The sequence below is a fragment of the Triticum aestivum genome, chromosome 6A (assembly GCF_018294505.1).
Source record: "Triticum aestivum cultivar Chinese Spring chromosome 6A, IWGSC CS RefSeq v2.1, whole genome shotgun sequence".
In the NCBI taxonomy this organism is placed as follows: Eukaryota; Viridiplantae; Streptophyta; class Magnoliopsida; order Poales; family Poaceae; genus Triticum; species Triticum aestivum.
Window position 1 is genome coordinate 223,830,105 of NC_057809.1, and position 16,534 is coordinate 223,846,638.

A 16,534-nucleotide genomic window follows, 5' to 3' on the forward strand; every position below is an offset into this window, starting at 1 on the left:
CAAAAGATGAACAAAAGAAATAAAGAATTTGATGAGCCTCCGGAATAGGGAATTGATTTCAGTCGATGCAACAAGAATAAGAATTACATTATGCTTATCCTTCACCAATTAAATTGATGACAATCAACGGATTTGGCACACTACTTATTCTCGTATGAAGGATTAAGAGAGATATAACATAAATTTGAGAACGTCTTCAATGAACCACCGGTAGGATTGAAACAATGCATGAATTGACATGATAACGAATGACGAGAACTCTTGCACGAACCACCATAAGAATTGAAAATGAACGAAGTAGGGGTGAATCACCGGTAAGAATTAGCAAATGAGCGAAGGTGCTTGAGACAAACTAGATACATGAGAACGAAGAGATCAAGAACTGATTAGAGGATATTTGATTGATGCACCGGCAAGATAGGAGAATGATAACTGACAGCTGAGAATGAATAAACCTGAATAGATGGACTCCGGATAACAAACTGAGAAGACTCTTGAATTACTCCGGATAGGTGAAAAGAATTCTCACAATCAAAACAATTACGAGAGGATGGCAACAAGCTAGAATCACGAATCTTGAAGAGAATGGAGCAAGATTAAAGAGAAACTCTTCTTCGGTCTTCAAAATCCGATAATGACGACGAGAAACACCACCAAGAATTATTGAGGCACCATAATAAAGAAGAATATAAAAGTTGAGCCAACGATGAAAAAAAATTGTGAAAGATCTAGGAGAAGACATTTGACTGATGATAAATCATTCTTACGTCAAACTTCGAAAATAATTTGAGAATACCTCCGGGAAAATTAGAGGAGTCAGGTAAGATCCTGGGAAAAGACCTGTGGGTTAGGGCCCACTCAAGAGAAACACCGTTGAAATGATTTAAAAGAGAGGATTGCACCGATTGAATTAAATGGCTTGAATGAGATAAACAACCTCGAAATAGGTTGAACGGATCTTGAATGACAAGACGAGCCTTTTGAGAAAATTTGAGCATGCCGGAATAAATGAATAGCGAGAAGTGAATTATTATGAAGTACACCGGTATGAGAAGGCATTGAAATGAGGAAAAGGGTAAGGTCAACAAAGTTTGACTTGAAACCACCGGATAAGATTAAAGAAACGAAGAATGATGAACTAGAAGCTCCGTTAGAATCTTCATGAAAATCACCGGATAAGAATACTGATGGAAAAGAATGGAGAGATTTCTCATCAATAAAATGGATACTTGATTAAGAAATCTGAGTCGTTGAAGAAAAACAAGGGAGGGAGGGCAGGGAAAAAACAAAGGCAACTTGGGATGGATGAAACGAACACCGTTGAGAAGATCTTACTGATGTTGAAATGATCAGATCCACTTGAAGAGAAAACACACCGGTTAAAAGAAATTGAAATGACAAACTCGATGATCGAGAAGGATTAGTATTCACATAGGAATATGAGAACACCACTTGGAAAAGGTATGGAATCAACATTTGACTTCGAAGCAACTCAAATACCACAGCTCAAAAACAAAACAAAGGATTGGCTTGCAAAATAAGCCGGAACAAACATATGATAGAGATTTCGTCCGAAGTTTTCGTGGTGGGGCCTACACGGGCTCGATCGTACATCACCATCATGTACAAGGCAGTGCACATGACATACGAAGCGTCCCCGAGTCGGCATAGCTAAGGACTCTTTAAGACACAACGAGACCACTGTAAAACCGACCGTGGATAGGCGGACCACTAGACGTCGAACCCCAATTTCATATCATACATCTGTCGGAAAGATATCCTAAGAGCTACTTGAATTCCCACCTATGAAACTCCCGAAACTTTCCCAGTTATGCAATCAGGTGTTGGGGATACAGGGGAAGACTAATATCTCACCCAAAACTAGCAAATCCTACATCCAGCTGTATCCGTCCTTCAACACATAACCGAGAAAAACTACGGAAACCATCTACCTCAACCTTCGAAAAGCATCTGTTATACAAGTTATGGCAATACTCCCGAAATCCCGCCCCAGTACTGGGTGGCGTCGAGGTTATCTCACCAATGAACTACATAAAAGAGATTTTCAATGTCATCCTACTAAACTCAGGTATTCCAGAACTGTAACGATAAAGTTATGACGACAACACCTCAGAGCTCAACTCCCCGGGACACTTCCACAAAACCCCTGACAGGAGGCACCAAGACAATGTTCTCATCATAAAACCATCGGAACGATTCCAAGATACCCGCGTGATCCTAAAATTTTTTTTAGTGAAATTTGAGAAGAGAAGAGTCAAAACTCTATGTCAGGATGCCTTACCAGAGCGATGAGGAGACTGGGAAGTAAAAGAATTCCTAAACTCTCCGATATATAATTCCTAAATGACTCAAAACATTTTTCTAGACACAACTCGGCCGCTAAAAACGATCAAGCAATGGGGCTCCTAAGGTCGGGGAAGGCTCTGATTACCAACTTGTAACGCCCTCGATGCGGCTATATCTCCCACGTGTCGAAGCACGACTTAGAGGCATAACCGCATTGAAAGCAATGTCGCAAGTGAGGGAATCTTCACACAACCCATGTAATACAAAAGGGAAAGAGATACATAGTTGGCTTACAATCGCCACTTCACACAATTACATGAAAAAACATTACATCAACCAAATACACTCATGGTCCGACTACAGAACCAAAATAAAAGAAGAACCCCAAAAGCGACAAAGGGTCCCCGATCGACCCCAACTGGGCTCCACTACTGATCAACTAGAACGAAACAACATAAAGGACAAGATCTTCATAGAGCTCCTCCTGAGCTTGGTTGCGTCATCTGCACGGACTCATCGGCACCTGCAAACTGGTTTTGGAAGTATCTGTGAGCCACAGGGACTCAGCAATCTCACACCCTCGCGATCAAGACTATTTAAGCTTATGGGTAAGGTAAAGGTATGAGGTGGAGCTGCAGCAAGCGACTAGCATGTATGGTGGCTAACATACGCAAAAGAGAGCGAGAAGAGAAGGCAAAGCACGATCGATAAACTATGATCAAGAAGTGATCCTAGAACAACCTACGTCAAACATAACTCCAACACCGTGTTCACTTCCCGGACTCCGACGGAAAGAGACCATCACGGTAACACACGCGGTTGACTCATTTTAATTAAGTTAAGGTTCAAGTTATCTACAACCGGACATTAACAAATTCCCATCTGCCCATAACTGCGGGCACGGCTTTCGAAAGTTCAAATCCCTGCAGGGGTGTCCCAACTTAGCCCATGACAAGCTCTCACGGTCAACGAAGGAATAGACCTCCTCCCGAGACGTTCCGATCAGACTCGGCACCCCGGTACAACAAGACATTTCGACAGGGTAAAACTAAACCAGCAACACCGCCCGAATGTGCCAACAAATCCCGATAGGAGCTGCACATATCTCGTTCTCAGGGCACACTCAGATGAGCACTCCATACAACTAAAACCAAACCTCGAGTTTCCCCGAGGGGGCGCTGCACAGGACTCTAGTTTGGACCAACACTCAGAGGAGCACTGGCCCGGGGGGGTAAAATAACGATGACCCTCAAGAGCGCGACTCCCAAGGGAAAAGAAAAGGCTAGGTGGCAAATGGTAAAACCAATGTTGGGCATTGCTGGAAGAGCTTTACTTACGGCGAACTGTTAGGGGGTTCCCATTATAGCCCAACCGCGTAAGGAACGCAAAATCCGGGAACATAACACCGATATGACGGAAACTAGGGCGGCAAGAGTGGAACAAAACACCAGGCATAAGGCCGAGCCTTCCACCCTTTACCAAGTATATAGATGCATTAATTAAATAAGATATATTGTGATATCCCAAAAAGTAAACATGTTCCAAAAAGGAACAACATCGCCATGTTCCAACAAGGAACAAAACGTCAATCTTCACCTGCAACTAACAACACTATAAGAGGGGCTGAGCACAGCGGTAACATAGCCAAACAACGGTTTGCTAGGACAAGGTGGGTTAGAGGCTTGGTTCAACAATATGGGAGGCATGATAAGCAAGTGGTAGGTATCGCAGCATAGGCATAGCAAAAGAGCGAGCAGCTAAGCAAGCAAAGATAGAAGTGATTTTGAGGGTATGGTCATCTTGCCTGAGATCCCGCAAGGAAGAAGAACGAGTCCATGAAGAAGACAAACGAACGTAGTCGAACGGTTCCTCACAAACGCGACGTTATCGGAACCAACCCGAAGAAGCAACACCGGAAAGAAGCACACAACATAGTAAACAACCACCACATAGACATGGCATGATGCACAACCAAGTATGATGCATGTCCGGTTTAATGAAGCATGGCATGGCAAAGCGCACAAACAATCCTACAAGTTAAGTGGAGCTCATTATGCAACGGAGTTGCATATTGAAGAAAACACCACATGACTTATTTAGTTCTCTCTCGTTTATGTACCCAACAATATTAAATGTTGTTAGCATGGCAAGAGGTGAAGCACAACAAAACTACCTAACTAGGCAAGTTTAAATGAGGCTGGAACAACAAAACAACAAGTCCGGAAACTCCTCATATGCATATATTAGGTTTGGTACTGTTCTGCCCTAAATCAAAATTTATAGTTGTTTAACATGCAAATAAAGGTCACCATGTTAAACTAGGCATTTTTCTACCCCATTTACATATAAAGTTTGTTACAAACCGAGCTACGGTTAAATAGTTATGAATTAAATCATTTTAGCATGGCATAGGAGCAAATTTAATCAAACAACATTTTAAACATTTCAAACATAGATGAAAGTTGGATATTATTACTCTACACAAAATTCTAAGCAACTTCCATATATTAAGTTTTTACATATGATGCCAAAAACACAGCAGGCCGAAACTGGGCGGACTGGGCGCTCACCATGGGCCAAGCCCAGTTAGTGAAGGAGGTTGGCGGCGGCCTCACGGGCAGGCCAACTTAGGCACGCAGCTGGGCCTCACCATGGGCCTCGGCCCACTCGGTGTAGGAGGGAGGCCGGTAGGTCACGCAGCTGGGCCTCGCTGGAGACGCTGGGCCGACGTGGTGGAGCGGTCAACGCAGGCGCTGTGCTTGCTCCTGCTCGTCTCCTCGTATGGAGGCAGAGCAACGGCGATAGAGGGGCACAGGAAGGCAGAGGTCACCATCGCTGGTGGACTCCGGTGGGACGGCACATTGAATTGGAGCCAGGGATGGGGCCGGGGTGCAGGGAGGCGCCGGATCTGGCCGAGAGTGACGAATGGAACAAGGTAGGTCGAAGCGGATGAGCGAGAAGAGAGCTCCGGCTCGTTGCAGAAGAGGAAATCAATAGGTTCAGGGGGCGACGCCTTGTAGCTATGAGGGAGCACCAGGTCTAGGAGGGGGCTCGCGCCTGAGTCAACCCTGGCGAGCAGACGAGGTCCGGCAATGACAGGGAAGTCGGGACCCGACAGATCCAAGGCCAGGACGACGACGTCGGATGGAGACGAGGCCGGCAATTGTTGAAGCTTCGAACGATCATGGCTCCTGTGCGAAGAACACACGGTTGAGAGAGAGGTCAGAGAGAGATGGAGAGAAGAATAGGAGGAGGGACAAGAGAGGAGATGGGTGCGAAGATCATCTGTTGGTAAACGGCGACGGCGGTGCTGACTGAAGAAGCTGCGTGAGGCCAAGCACCATGGCGGTTCAGGAGGAGGCACTCTGTCACAACTCGTCGGATGGAGCTCAAAGCAGAAGAGGGGTTCGGGCAGAGAAGGTGGCTGGGGATCGAGATTTGGTCATGATCTTTTTGGTGGCATGGAAAACATGGAAGGCGGTCGGAGGCTCTGGTTGGAGGTGGGTGGATCGGGATGGATGGTGGTTGGCTCGGTGAGGAAGCCGAGGAGGAGACCAGGTGGGCTGGCAGCGGCGGGCGGAATGGATGGATGGGACAGCTCCCCTAAATTTTAGGGTTGGACCTAGTATATATATGGCAGGTGGAAATAGTTAGGGGCTATCGGATCCCTCAGATCGTAATCGGTCGGTCGCGAATAAAATAGCTAGGGAGTCCAAAAAAGAAAACAGTGATGTTTTGTAGATCTTTGGAGATGATCCGGACACAACGGTAGCGACAGCCCGAGTCGGGTCCGGGACAGCTTTCGGGCGTGCGCGAGGAGGGTCGCGGGCTGACGAGAGAGGTTAGGTAGGGCCTGGCGGTCTACCTACACTATAACAAGACCGCACGCCAACTCTCATCCCAGTCCGAGAACATTTTCTGGCCACTTATAAAATAATATTTCGGACGTGCCGCGGGCGCGTGCAAGTTTGTCTGGGCTCAGAACGGACAACGGACGGAACTGGGGGAACCCGGACGGATGCAGGTTTTGAAAACATGATGATGCAATGCACATGATGACATGATGAAATGCAACACGCAAGCAAATGACATGGCAACGCCGGCGAACAACTAGAAGACACCTGGTACATCGGTCTCGGGGCGTTACAGTTGGTCCCGGCGCCGTACCAGGCGCCGGAAAAGAAAGCTAATGAGAAGGGAAAGGAGGCCAAGAGCGGCCTCCGCCATAAGGGTGCCTCGGACGTAGTGTCCAAGGACACCAGAACCCTCTCCTCCCCTAACGAAGAGGAAGAGGAGGAAGAGAGAAATTCCCCCTCTAAGGGGGAGAAGAAGAAAAGGGCAGCCTCCGCTGATCTAGAGGCAGAGGTGTCCAAGAAAGGGAGGATGTCCCTTACAGATGACTCCGAATCGGACGCCGACGAGTTGCGCCCCAGGCCGAAGCCCCTGGCCGGATTGTAAGTACTCAAAGGTGTGTGTGTGTGTGTCTGTGTATGTCCGGCTTTTCCGGCTTATAGTTGTAATGCATTTAAATTGTATGCTGCAGTCCGGTTAAGGTCCTCCCCCAACGATCCTCCTCTTCCCGGAATTCGCTGGGTCCGAACATGATGGAGAGCGAATCGCCTCCACCAGCTTCCTAATACGTCTCCAACGTATCTATAATTTTTGATTGCTCCATGCTATTATATTATCTATTTTGGATGTTAATGGGCTTTATTTTACGCTTTTATATCACTTTTGGGACTAACATATTAACCGGAGGCCCAGCCCAAATTGCTATTTTTTGCCTATTTCAATGTTTCACAGAAAAAGAATATCAAACGGGGTCCAAACGGAATGAAACCTTTGGGAACGTGATTTTCTCAACAAACGTGATCCAGGAGACTTGGAGTGGGTGTCAAGAAACAATCGAGGATGCCACGAGGCAGGGGGCGCGCCTACCCCCCTAAGCGCGCCCTCCACCCTCGTGGGCCCCTCGTTGCTCCACCGACCTACTTCTTCCTCCTATATATATCCATGTACCCCCCCCAAACATCCAGGAGCACCACGAAAACCTAATTCCACCGCCGCAACCTTCTGTACCCGACAGATCCCATCTTGGGGCATTTTCCGGAGCTCTGCCGGAGGGGGCATTGATCACGGAGGGCCTCTACATCAACTCCATGGCCTCTCCGGTGATGTGTGAGTAGTTTACTTCACACCTACGGGTCCATAGTTATTAGCTAGATGGCTTCTTCTCTCTCTTTGGATCTCAATACAAAGTTCTCCGAGATCTATTCAATGTAATCTTCTTTTGCGGTGTGTTTGTCGAGATCCGATGAATTGTGGGTTTATGATCCAGATTATCTATGAACAATATTTGATTCTTCTCTGAATTCTTTTATGTATGATTGGTTTATCTTTGCAAGTCTCTTCGAATTATCAGTTTGGTTTGGCCTACTAGATTGATCTTTCTTGCAATGGGAGAAGTGCTTAGCTTTGGGTTCAATCTTGCGGTGTCCTTTCCCAGTGACAGTAGGGGCAGCAAGGCACGTATTGTATTGTTGCCATCTAGGATAAAAAGATGGGTTTTATATCATATTGCATGAGTTTATCCCTCTACATCATGTCATCTTACTTAAAGCATTACTCTGTTCTTATGAACTTAATACTCTAGATGCATGCTGGATAGCGGTCGATGTGTGGAGTAGTAGTAGTAGTAGTAGATGCAGAATCATTTCGGTCTACTTGTCACGGACGTGATGCCTATATACATGACCATACCTAGATATTCTCATAACTATGCTCAATTCAATCAATTGCTCGACAGTAATTCGTTTACCCACCATAATACTTATGCTCTTGAGAGAAGCCACTAGTGAAACCTATGGCCCCCGGGTCTATCTTCCATCATATTAGTCTTCCAACACTTAGTTATTTCTATTGCCGTTTATTTTACTTTGCATCTTTATTTCTCTACCATATCTCACTCTCGTAAGTGACCGTGAAGGGATTGACAACCCCTTTATCGCGTAGGTTGCGAGGTTCTTATTTGTTTGTGTAGGTGCGTGGGACTCGAGCGTGATCTCCTACTGGATTGATATCTTGGTTCTCAAAAACTGAGGGAAATACTTACGCTACTTTACTGCATCACCCTTTCCTCTTCAAGGGAAAACCAACGCAATGCTCAAGAGGTAGCACTTCCTCCCCCACTGTCGCGAATAACATGGAGGTGTCATCCCAAAGGACCCTTCCGGAACAGGGATAGGTGCCGGAGAATGCCAAGACGGTGCCAAAGGGTGACACATCGGCTGTCGAGAACATGGGGGAACCGACCCCCATGGAGACTGGAGACGGGGGGGCATGTCAGGTTTAGCCCCCAACCAAATGTCATTCCGGAAACCCACACGGTTCCGGAAACAAATGAGCAACCCTCTTTGCGACAAGGGGGCGCGTACACCGGCGACCTTTGTCAATGCGGAGGCGCCGGACACTTTGGTGAGAGCGCTTCAGAGCGCTACCATTGTGGAAGAACATCGTACCCTTATGGGTACGGTGATTGGAAAGGTTCAGTCCGTGAAAAGCGGACTGAGCGAGGCCTACACTAGCCTTTTAAGAGGCTTTGAGGTATGTGCTTTATAGTGCTTTTTAGCTGTATAAAAAGAATGCATGTGTATAGATACTAGCCCCTGAGACTCTGTTCGGTGTCCGGAAAGAAAAACCGAATAGAGGATCTAATAACTCATGCAGGAGGTTAACGTACATATCCATTTGAACAAACAGGCTACTAAACCAGAATCAGCTGCCCATGCTACCGAAGCGTCTGAGCTAAGGTGGAAGTTAGAAGAAAAGCAAGGTATGTGATATCTAAAACATGTCTGAAATGGTGTCAGCTCTTATGTGTTATCTGAATGAGTTATATGATTATGTTTGTAGCTGACACATCTGAGGTCGAGGCCGTCAAGAGTGCGCTGGCCGAGGCCAGGAAGGAGGTGGAGGAGGAGCGAGCCTCTCGCCTTAAACATGAATGGTGAGTGGAGGAAGTCCAGCAGGAGCTCAAGGATGCCATAGGCAAATGCGACTCCTTAGAGCGCAAGAGTTCGGAGCAAAATTCTGAACTTGCCAAGGCACTCAAAAGTGCACAAGAAGCCCGGGCCGAAGCCCAAAGCACTGTCCGGGAGATCCAAGAGGCAAGGCAAATTGCGGCGGGTAAGGCCTTTAACATGCAGAGCAAATTTGTGAAGAAAAGGTATATCTTTCTAACCCGGATTTGGAGTTCTCCAGGAGTGTTGGCGGACCTGCCCTGGAGTGTTGCTGATGCCGCGGAGTTCTTCCGGGCCGAAGAGGGGAGCTCAATGGAGAAACTGGTCGCAGTACCTTGCGCCAGGGCATCCTGTGCCTCTCAGCGATCAGCTGAAGCAATGGACCGAACTACATAGGGTGGCTGAATTGGCCATGAGGTATTTGATAATCCATCTTTGGCCCGCTAAACCCATGCCCAGTAGCTACTTCGGTCTCGTGAAGCAGTTGATTAGTGCCTGCCCTTGGCTTGATGCCGTGAAGCGGTCGGTCTACATCGAAGGTGCGCAGATGGCCTTCGCCCGTGTCAAGGTGTAGTGGGCGAAGATGGACGCTATCAAGCTTGCAACCGAGGGACCGCCCGCAAGCAAAGAGCACCGCACACCGGAGCGGTACTTTGATGATGTCCTGAAAGGATCCCGCATTGTAGAGGGCCAATGTTCAAAGGACATCATTTTTGAATGAATGTATCTATGTTGTTCAATCATGTATCATGAAACGAGGCTGATGTATGATATATTGTTTGTTTTATTAAAATATCTCCTCCTATGCGGCTGTTTACGACATCTAAGAGTTGGCCAGTTGTTGGCTTCAGCCCCCTCGTAGGTAGTATGGGGGTGATCGGTATGACACTTAAATATGCTTGACCCAACGTATTGGTCCGCGAAGGAGGTGTTAGTGTGGCGAACCAGGCAATCGGACTATGTGTCTTTATCGCCATCACTTGGCCATAGGATTTTTATAATGGGAATGTGGGCCCAGCCCCTAGTGTTGTTCGATTATCCGAACTTGGGTGCTGTAAATGCGAGGCCGGGTGAAGTCCGGCCTATCGCATAATGTGGAAAATCGTGATAGATTTATACTTAGTCACCGAATAGCTGACCAGCTCTCGTCGCATCATGACAGTCAGTTTTCGGCTTTCTCTACTGAGGTGTTTGTCTGGGTAAACTAGAAACACAATCGCAGTAGTTCTCCCTTTACTACCCTAGCCGATCAGATGGAACGTAAGGTAGCAAGCACAAGAGCCGGGCAACCCAACTATTGACCAAAGACATGATTTAGAGCCAATGAATATAATACTATATTCGGGACACCGAATTGCACTGTTAAAGTGTTCGGACTTTGTTTTAGTATTTAAAAGATGTACGCGGCTTAATAAAGCCCATGGCAATTTAGGTCATACCAAGGTGTACATGATAATCAGACAAAAACAGGGAAACATATGTTAAGAGATAAGCCAACGCCACGTAGGTTTGGGTTAAAAACTGTTTCATTGTAGTCTAATTGATACGTCGAAACTTATTGATACAAATAGTGCAATAAGCGACAAGGCTATTTTACATGCCAAACACAAGGGGAAGTTGTGCATGCGTCCTGAAAGCGGACGAGGTGATCTTTAAGGATCCTTTAGGTACTCTAGCACGTGTCTATGCTTCTTTTCTCCTTGGTATATTGTCCTTCGAGAGGATCATTGACCGGTGTAATAGGCCATGGAAGGAGGCCTTGGTACCGTTGAAAGGGTGGTGTGGGTTGTAAGGAACCTGGAAAAATAAAAAGAAAAGAAAAAGAGAAATTTGAGTGTCCTGATAGGGTCTAGCCGTATTGCAGACATTGTCCTTATATGCCTCCATCCTTTCCCATGGTATTTTTAGTGCATAATTATGTACGAGTGGTACATATGCCACAATTTGGTAGAGGATGAGATGGAGGCCGAATTGCTAATCAAGCTCCTGACGAGCTGGACTGTCGTATAGTAGGGTAGTCCGGACTCGTTTGACAGTGTCCGAGGACTTGGCCGCCGACATAATAGTTGGCTTGATGAGGCCACCCTGTACTCCCGCTGCCAGGGCCGCGGTGTGCTCCTTAGTGCGGAGGGAGCATTCCATGTTTCCATTCACTGTTATAACTCCGCGTGGTCCGGGCATCTTGAGTTTGAGATAGGCGTAGTGCGGGACTACATTAAAGCGAGCGAACGTGGTTCGTCCGAGCAGTGCATGGTAGCCACTGCGGAAGGGACGATATCGAAGATCAAGTCTTCGCTGCGGAAGTTGTCCGGCGAACCGAAGACCACTTCCAATGTGATTGAGCCCGTGCAGCGGCCCTCTACATCGGGTATCACTCCTTTAAAGGTAGTTTTAGTGGGCTTGATTCTTGACGGATCAATACCCATCTTGCGGAATGTGTACTGGTAGAGCAGGTTAAGGTTGCTGCCGCCGTCCATGAGGACTCGCGTAAGGTGGAATCCATCGGTGATTGGATTGAGGACTAATGCGGCTGAACCTCCATGAAGGATACTTGTCGGATGGTCCCTGCGATCGAAGGTGATCGGACAGGCCGACTGAGGGGGTCCTGGAATAGGGGGTGTTCGGGTAGCCGGACTATACCTTCAGTCGGACTCCTAGACTATGAAGATACAAGATTGAAGACTTTGTCCCGTGTCCGGATGGGACTTTCCTTGGCGTGGAAGGCAAGCTTGGCGATGCAGATATTCAAGATCTCCTACCATTGTAACCGACTCTGTGTAACCCTAACCCTATCCGGTGTCTATATAAACCGGAGGGTTGTAGTCTGTAGGCAATCAACTCCATACACAACAATCATACCATAGGCTAGCTTCTAGGGTTTAGCCTCCTTGATCTTGTGGTAGATCTACTCTTGTACTACCCATATCATCAATATTAATCAAGCAGGAGTAGGGTATTACCTCCATCGAGAGGGCCCGAACCTGGGTAAAACAAAATGTCCCCTGTCTCCTGTTACCATCCGGCCTAGACGCACAGTTCGGGACCCCCTACCCGAGATCCGCCGGTCTTGACACCGACATTGGTGCTTTCATTGAGAGCTCCTCTGTGTCATCGCCTTTAGGCCCGATGGCTCCTTCAATCATCAACAACGATGCAGTCCAGGGTGAGACTTTTCTCCCTGGACAGATCTTCGTCTTCGGTGGCTTCGCACTGCGGGCCAATTCTCTCGGCCACCTGGAGCAGATCGAAAGCTACGCCCCTGGCCATCAAGTCAGGTTTGGAAGCCTAAACTATACGGCTGACATCTGCGGAGACTTGATCTTCGACGGATTCGAGCCATAGCCAAGCGCGCCGCACTGTCTCGATGGGCATGATATAACTCTGCCACCGAACAGCGCCTTGGAGGCCGCACACGCATTGGCTTCGACCATTGATTTGGAGCCTACTGCACAGACCGAGGATCAGCGGTTGGACGCTGCCTCAGGGGCTGCGATCTCAGAGGCGATCGAGCCGAACTCCAGCCCCGCACTCCGCATGGCCCGTGACTCCGAGGAGCCGGATTCCTCTCCGAACTCCGAGCCCCCCGTGCCCCTGCTGATCGAATCCGATTGGGCGCCAATCATGAAGTTCACCGCCACGAACATCTTTCAGCACTCGCCCTTTGGCGACATCCTGAATTCTCTAAAGTCTCTCTCTTTATCAGGAGAGCCCTGGCCGGACTACAGTCAGCGGGGATGGGATACGGACGATGAAGAAATTCAAAGCCCACCCACCACCCACTTGGTAGCCATTGTCGACAATTTAAACGACGTGCTCAACTTCGACTCCGGAAACATCGACAGCATGGATGACGATGCAGGAGATACCGACGAACCAACGCCCATAGGGCATTGGACAGCCACCTCATCTCACGATGTGTTCATGGTGGATACCCCTAAAGGAAGCGACAACGAGGAAAAGGGGATGGGACGAGAGATCGACCCCCCGAAAAACAATCAAAGCATCGGTGAAAATGCCGACCCAAGCCCCGCCTCGACAAAAACCCAGCCATAGAGCAGGACGAGCCGGTAGACGACGAGCAGGCCTTAGAGCAACCGTCCGAACAAGGCAACACGGATAGAGAAACCGAACATCCCTCCTCCAGCGAAAACGGCATTCCAGACAACCTCACGCCGATTAAACCTATGGAGCAGAAGAATCTCCACGAGAGGCTCGCAGCAACTGCACGCAGCCTAAAAAAGCAGAAACGGAAGCTAAAAACAGTGGAAGACGCACTCCGGATTAGATGGAGCAAAGTAACCAATACAACAGATAAGTACGGCGACAGTCGCCGCACTAAAAGCTATCCGAAAAGAAAGCTACTGCCCGAATTCGATGAAGAGGCCCTAGAGCCCTTGCATTCAAAAAATGAAAAAGCCACACTGTCGGATAGACGACCCCATAAAGCGGCAAGCGGCGCCGCACTTAAATCGGCATGCGACCCACTTAAGGATCCGCATCATGGCCCAGTCAGGTCCATTTATGGGCCAAGAAAGCAAGCTCTCGTAAGCAATGCTATGAAGCCATCAACAGAATCCGACACACCCAAATACAGGGGCGCTGCACACCCCCTATGTTTTACCGATGAGGTCCTGGACTATGAATTCCCAGAGGGATTCAAACCCGTAAACATAGAGGCATATGATGGAACAACAGACCCTGGAGTCTGGATCGAGGACTACATCCTCCACATACATATGGCTAGAGGAGATGATCTCCACGCCATAAAATATCTACCCCTTAAGCTCAAAGGGCCAGCTCGGCATTGGCTTAAAAGCCTTCCCGAAAACACAATTGGAAGATGGGAAGAGATCGAGGATGCTTTCCGAGCAAACTTTCAAGGGACCTATGTCCATCCCCCGGATGCAGACGATCTTAGTCACATAACTCAACAACCTAGAGAATCAGCTCGGCAGTTCTGGAACAGATTCCTCACTAAAAAGAATCAGATAGTCGACTGTCCGGACGCCGAAGCCTTAGCAGCTTTCAGGCATAATGTCCGAGACGAATGGCTCGCCAGACACCTCAGCCAAGAAAAGCCAAGAACAATGGCCGCACTAACAAGCCTCATGACCCGCTTTTGTGCAGGGGAGGACAGCTGGTTGGCAAGGTGCAGCCCCAGCAACCCAAGTACATCCGAAACCAGGGATGGAAACGGAAAACCGCGACGCAACAAGGACCGTCGCTGGACTAAGGACAAAAGTCCGAAGAGCACGGCAGTCAATGCCGGATTCAAAGGCTCACGACAAAATCAGGAAAAATCGCCCCCCCAGGATAACAGGGACGATCCATCCAACCTGAATAAAATCCTGGACAGGATATGTCAGATACACAGTACTCGCGGGAAGCCTGCTAACCATACCCACAGAGACTGTTGGGTTTTCAAACAATCCGGCAGACTCAATGCCGAACACAAGGGGCTCGACACACCAAACGAAGACGAGGATGAACCCCAAAAGCAGAGCACCAAGAAACAAAAGAACTTCCAACAAGAAGTAAAAACAGTGAACTCACTTCACATAACAAAACGTGCGGCACCCGTAAAGGTACGCACCACACGGTCCAAAGGGTCCTGCCACTGGTTGTCAAAACCGATCATCTTCGATCAGCTAGATTATTCTAGGAATATCAAGAATGTAGGCTGGACTGCCTTGATACTCGATCCAATAATTGGCGGACTCAAGTTTTCAAATGTCCTTATGGACGGCGGCAGTGGACTAAACCTGATATATCAGGATACAATCCAGCACATGGGGATAAACCCAGCAAGAATCCGCCGCAGTAAAACCTCCTTTCAAGGGGTAATACCTGGTCCGGACACCCATTGTACGGGTTTTCTCCGGCTCACAGTCACATTCGGCTCTGCCGATAACCTCCGTCGCGAAAAGCTGACCTTCCATATCGTCCCGTTCTCAAGTCGCTATCAAGCACTACTGGGACGCGAAGCTTTCGCTCGCTTTAACGCAATACCGCATTATGCATCTCTTACGCTCAAGATGCCCAGTCCACGAGGCATCATATCTTTGAAGGGGAAGCACTAAAGTGCGTCTCCCCAAGCGGAGGACTGTGCGGCCGCTTTGACAGCCCCACAGCAAAATGGCCTCACTGGCCAATAAACTTCAAAATAGGTCATTCAAGACCACGAACGCGGATAGACGAGTTCGGTGCACAATCATCATTGATGCAGGCCTAGAGGCCATATACCCCCGCACTAGGGGCTCCACGCATATACAATAAGGGACAATAAAGCTCAATCTCATATATCTTACTTTATACTTTGCTTATTTCAAACTTTTTTCGGCGCGGCCCGTTTTAAACTCAGTTCCTCTCTTTTCTAGATGAACGTCGTGCGGCGCCCGTCCAGGATACGGCACAACGGAGATACAGGCGCAGACGTGCAGTGGGGACCCATCCAAAAGGATTCTTTTTAGATTAAGACCTTGCGTAAACCTTTTTTACTGTCTCTTGTTGCTACACATCCCCTGGTTTTTTCTTTCCAAGTATAACCAGGGAGGAGGCTGGCGTCTTGGCATGTGGCCACGTCAGAATTTTTGCACGTACCTGGACACTAGGGGCTTTTTTAATAAAGAGTGTTGTTTCGCCCGCACTCATAAAGACCGAACACCTTAGGGAGTGTTCGGCGTCGCGAGTTTTGGCATTATATGCATCAACTCCGAATCATGTCTTTGGTCAAATGTTGGGTTGCCCGGCTCCTGAGTTCGGCTACTTTACGTTCCGCTCTATCGGCTAAGGTAGCACCAGGAGAACTACTGCGATTGTGCCCCCGGTTCGGCCAGGGCGAGCACCTCAGTAGAGAAAGCCGAAAACTGATTGTCAGGATGTAGCGTGAGACTGGTCAGCCACTCGATGACCTATCGGAATCTATCGGATTCCTCCGCTTTAACGAAGGGCCGCTTCCCAGTCAGGCACATATGCGCCCCGAATTCGGACGAGCACAGTTGCCACCAAGGAGCTACCTAAAGAGTCTCATTGTCAAACACCTATGGCTAAGTGAAAGTGTTAAAGCATTATAGTTTGGTTGCCTGGCCCGCTGTGCTATCACCTCCTTTGTAGGACCAAGACGTTGGGTTAAGTGTGAAAATGCGTCTTCTGCGAGCACCCCCGCACTATGTGCGTGGGGGCTGAAGCCAACGACTGCCATCTTTCAG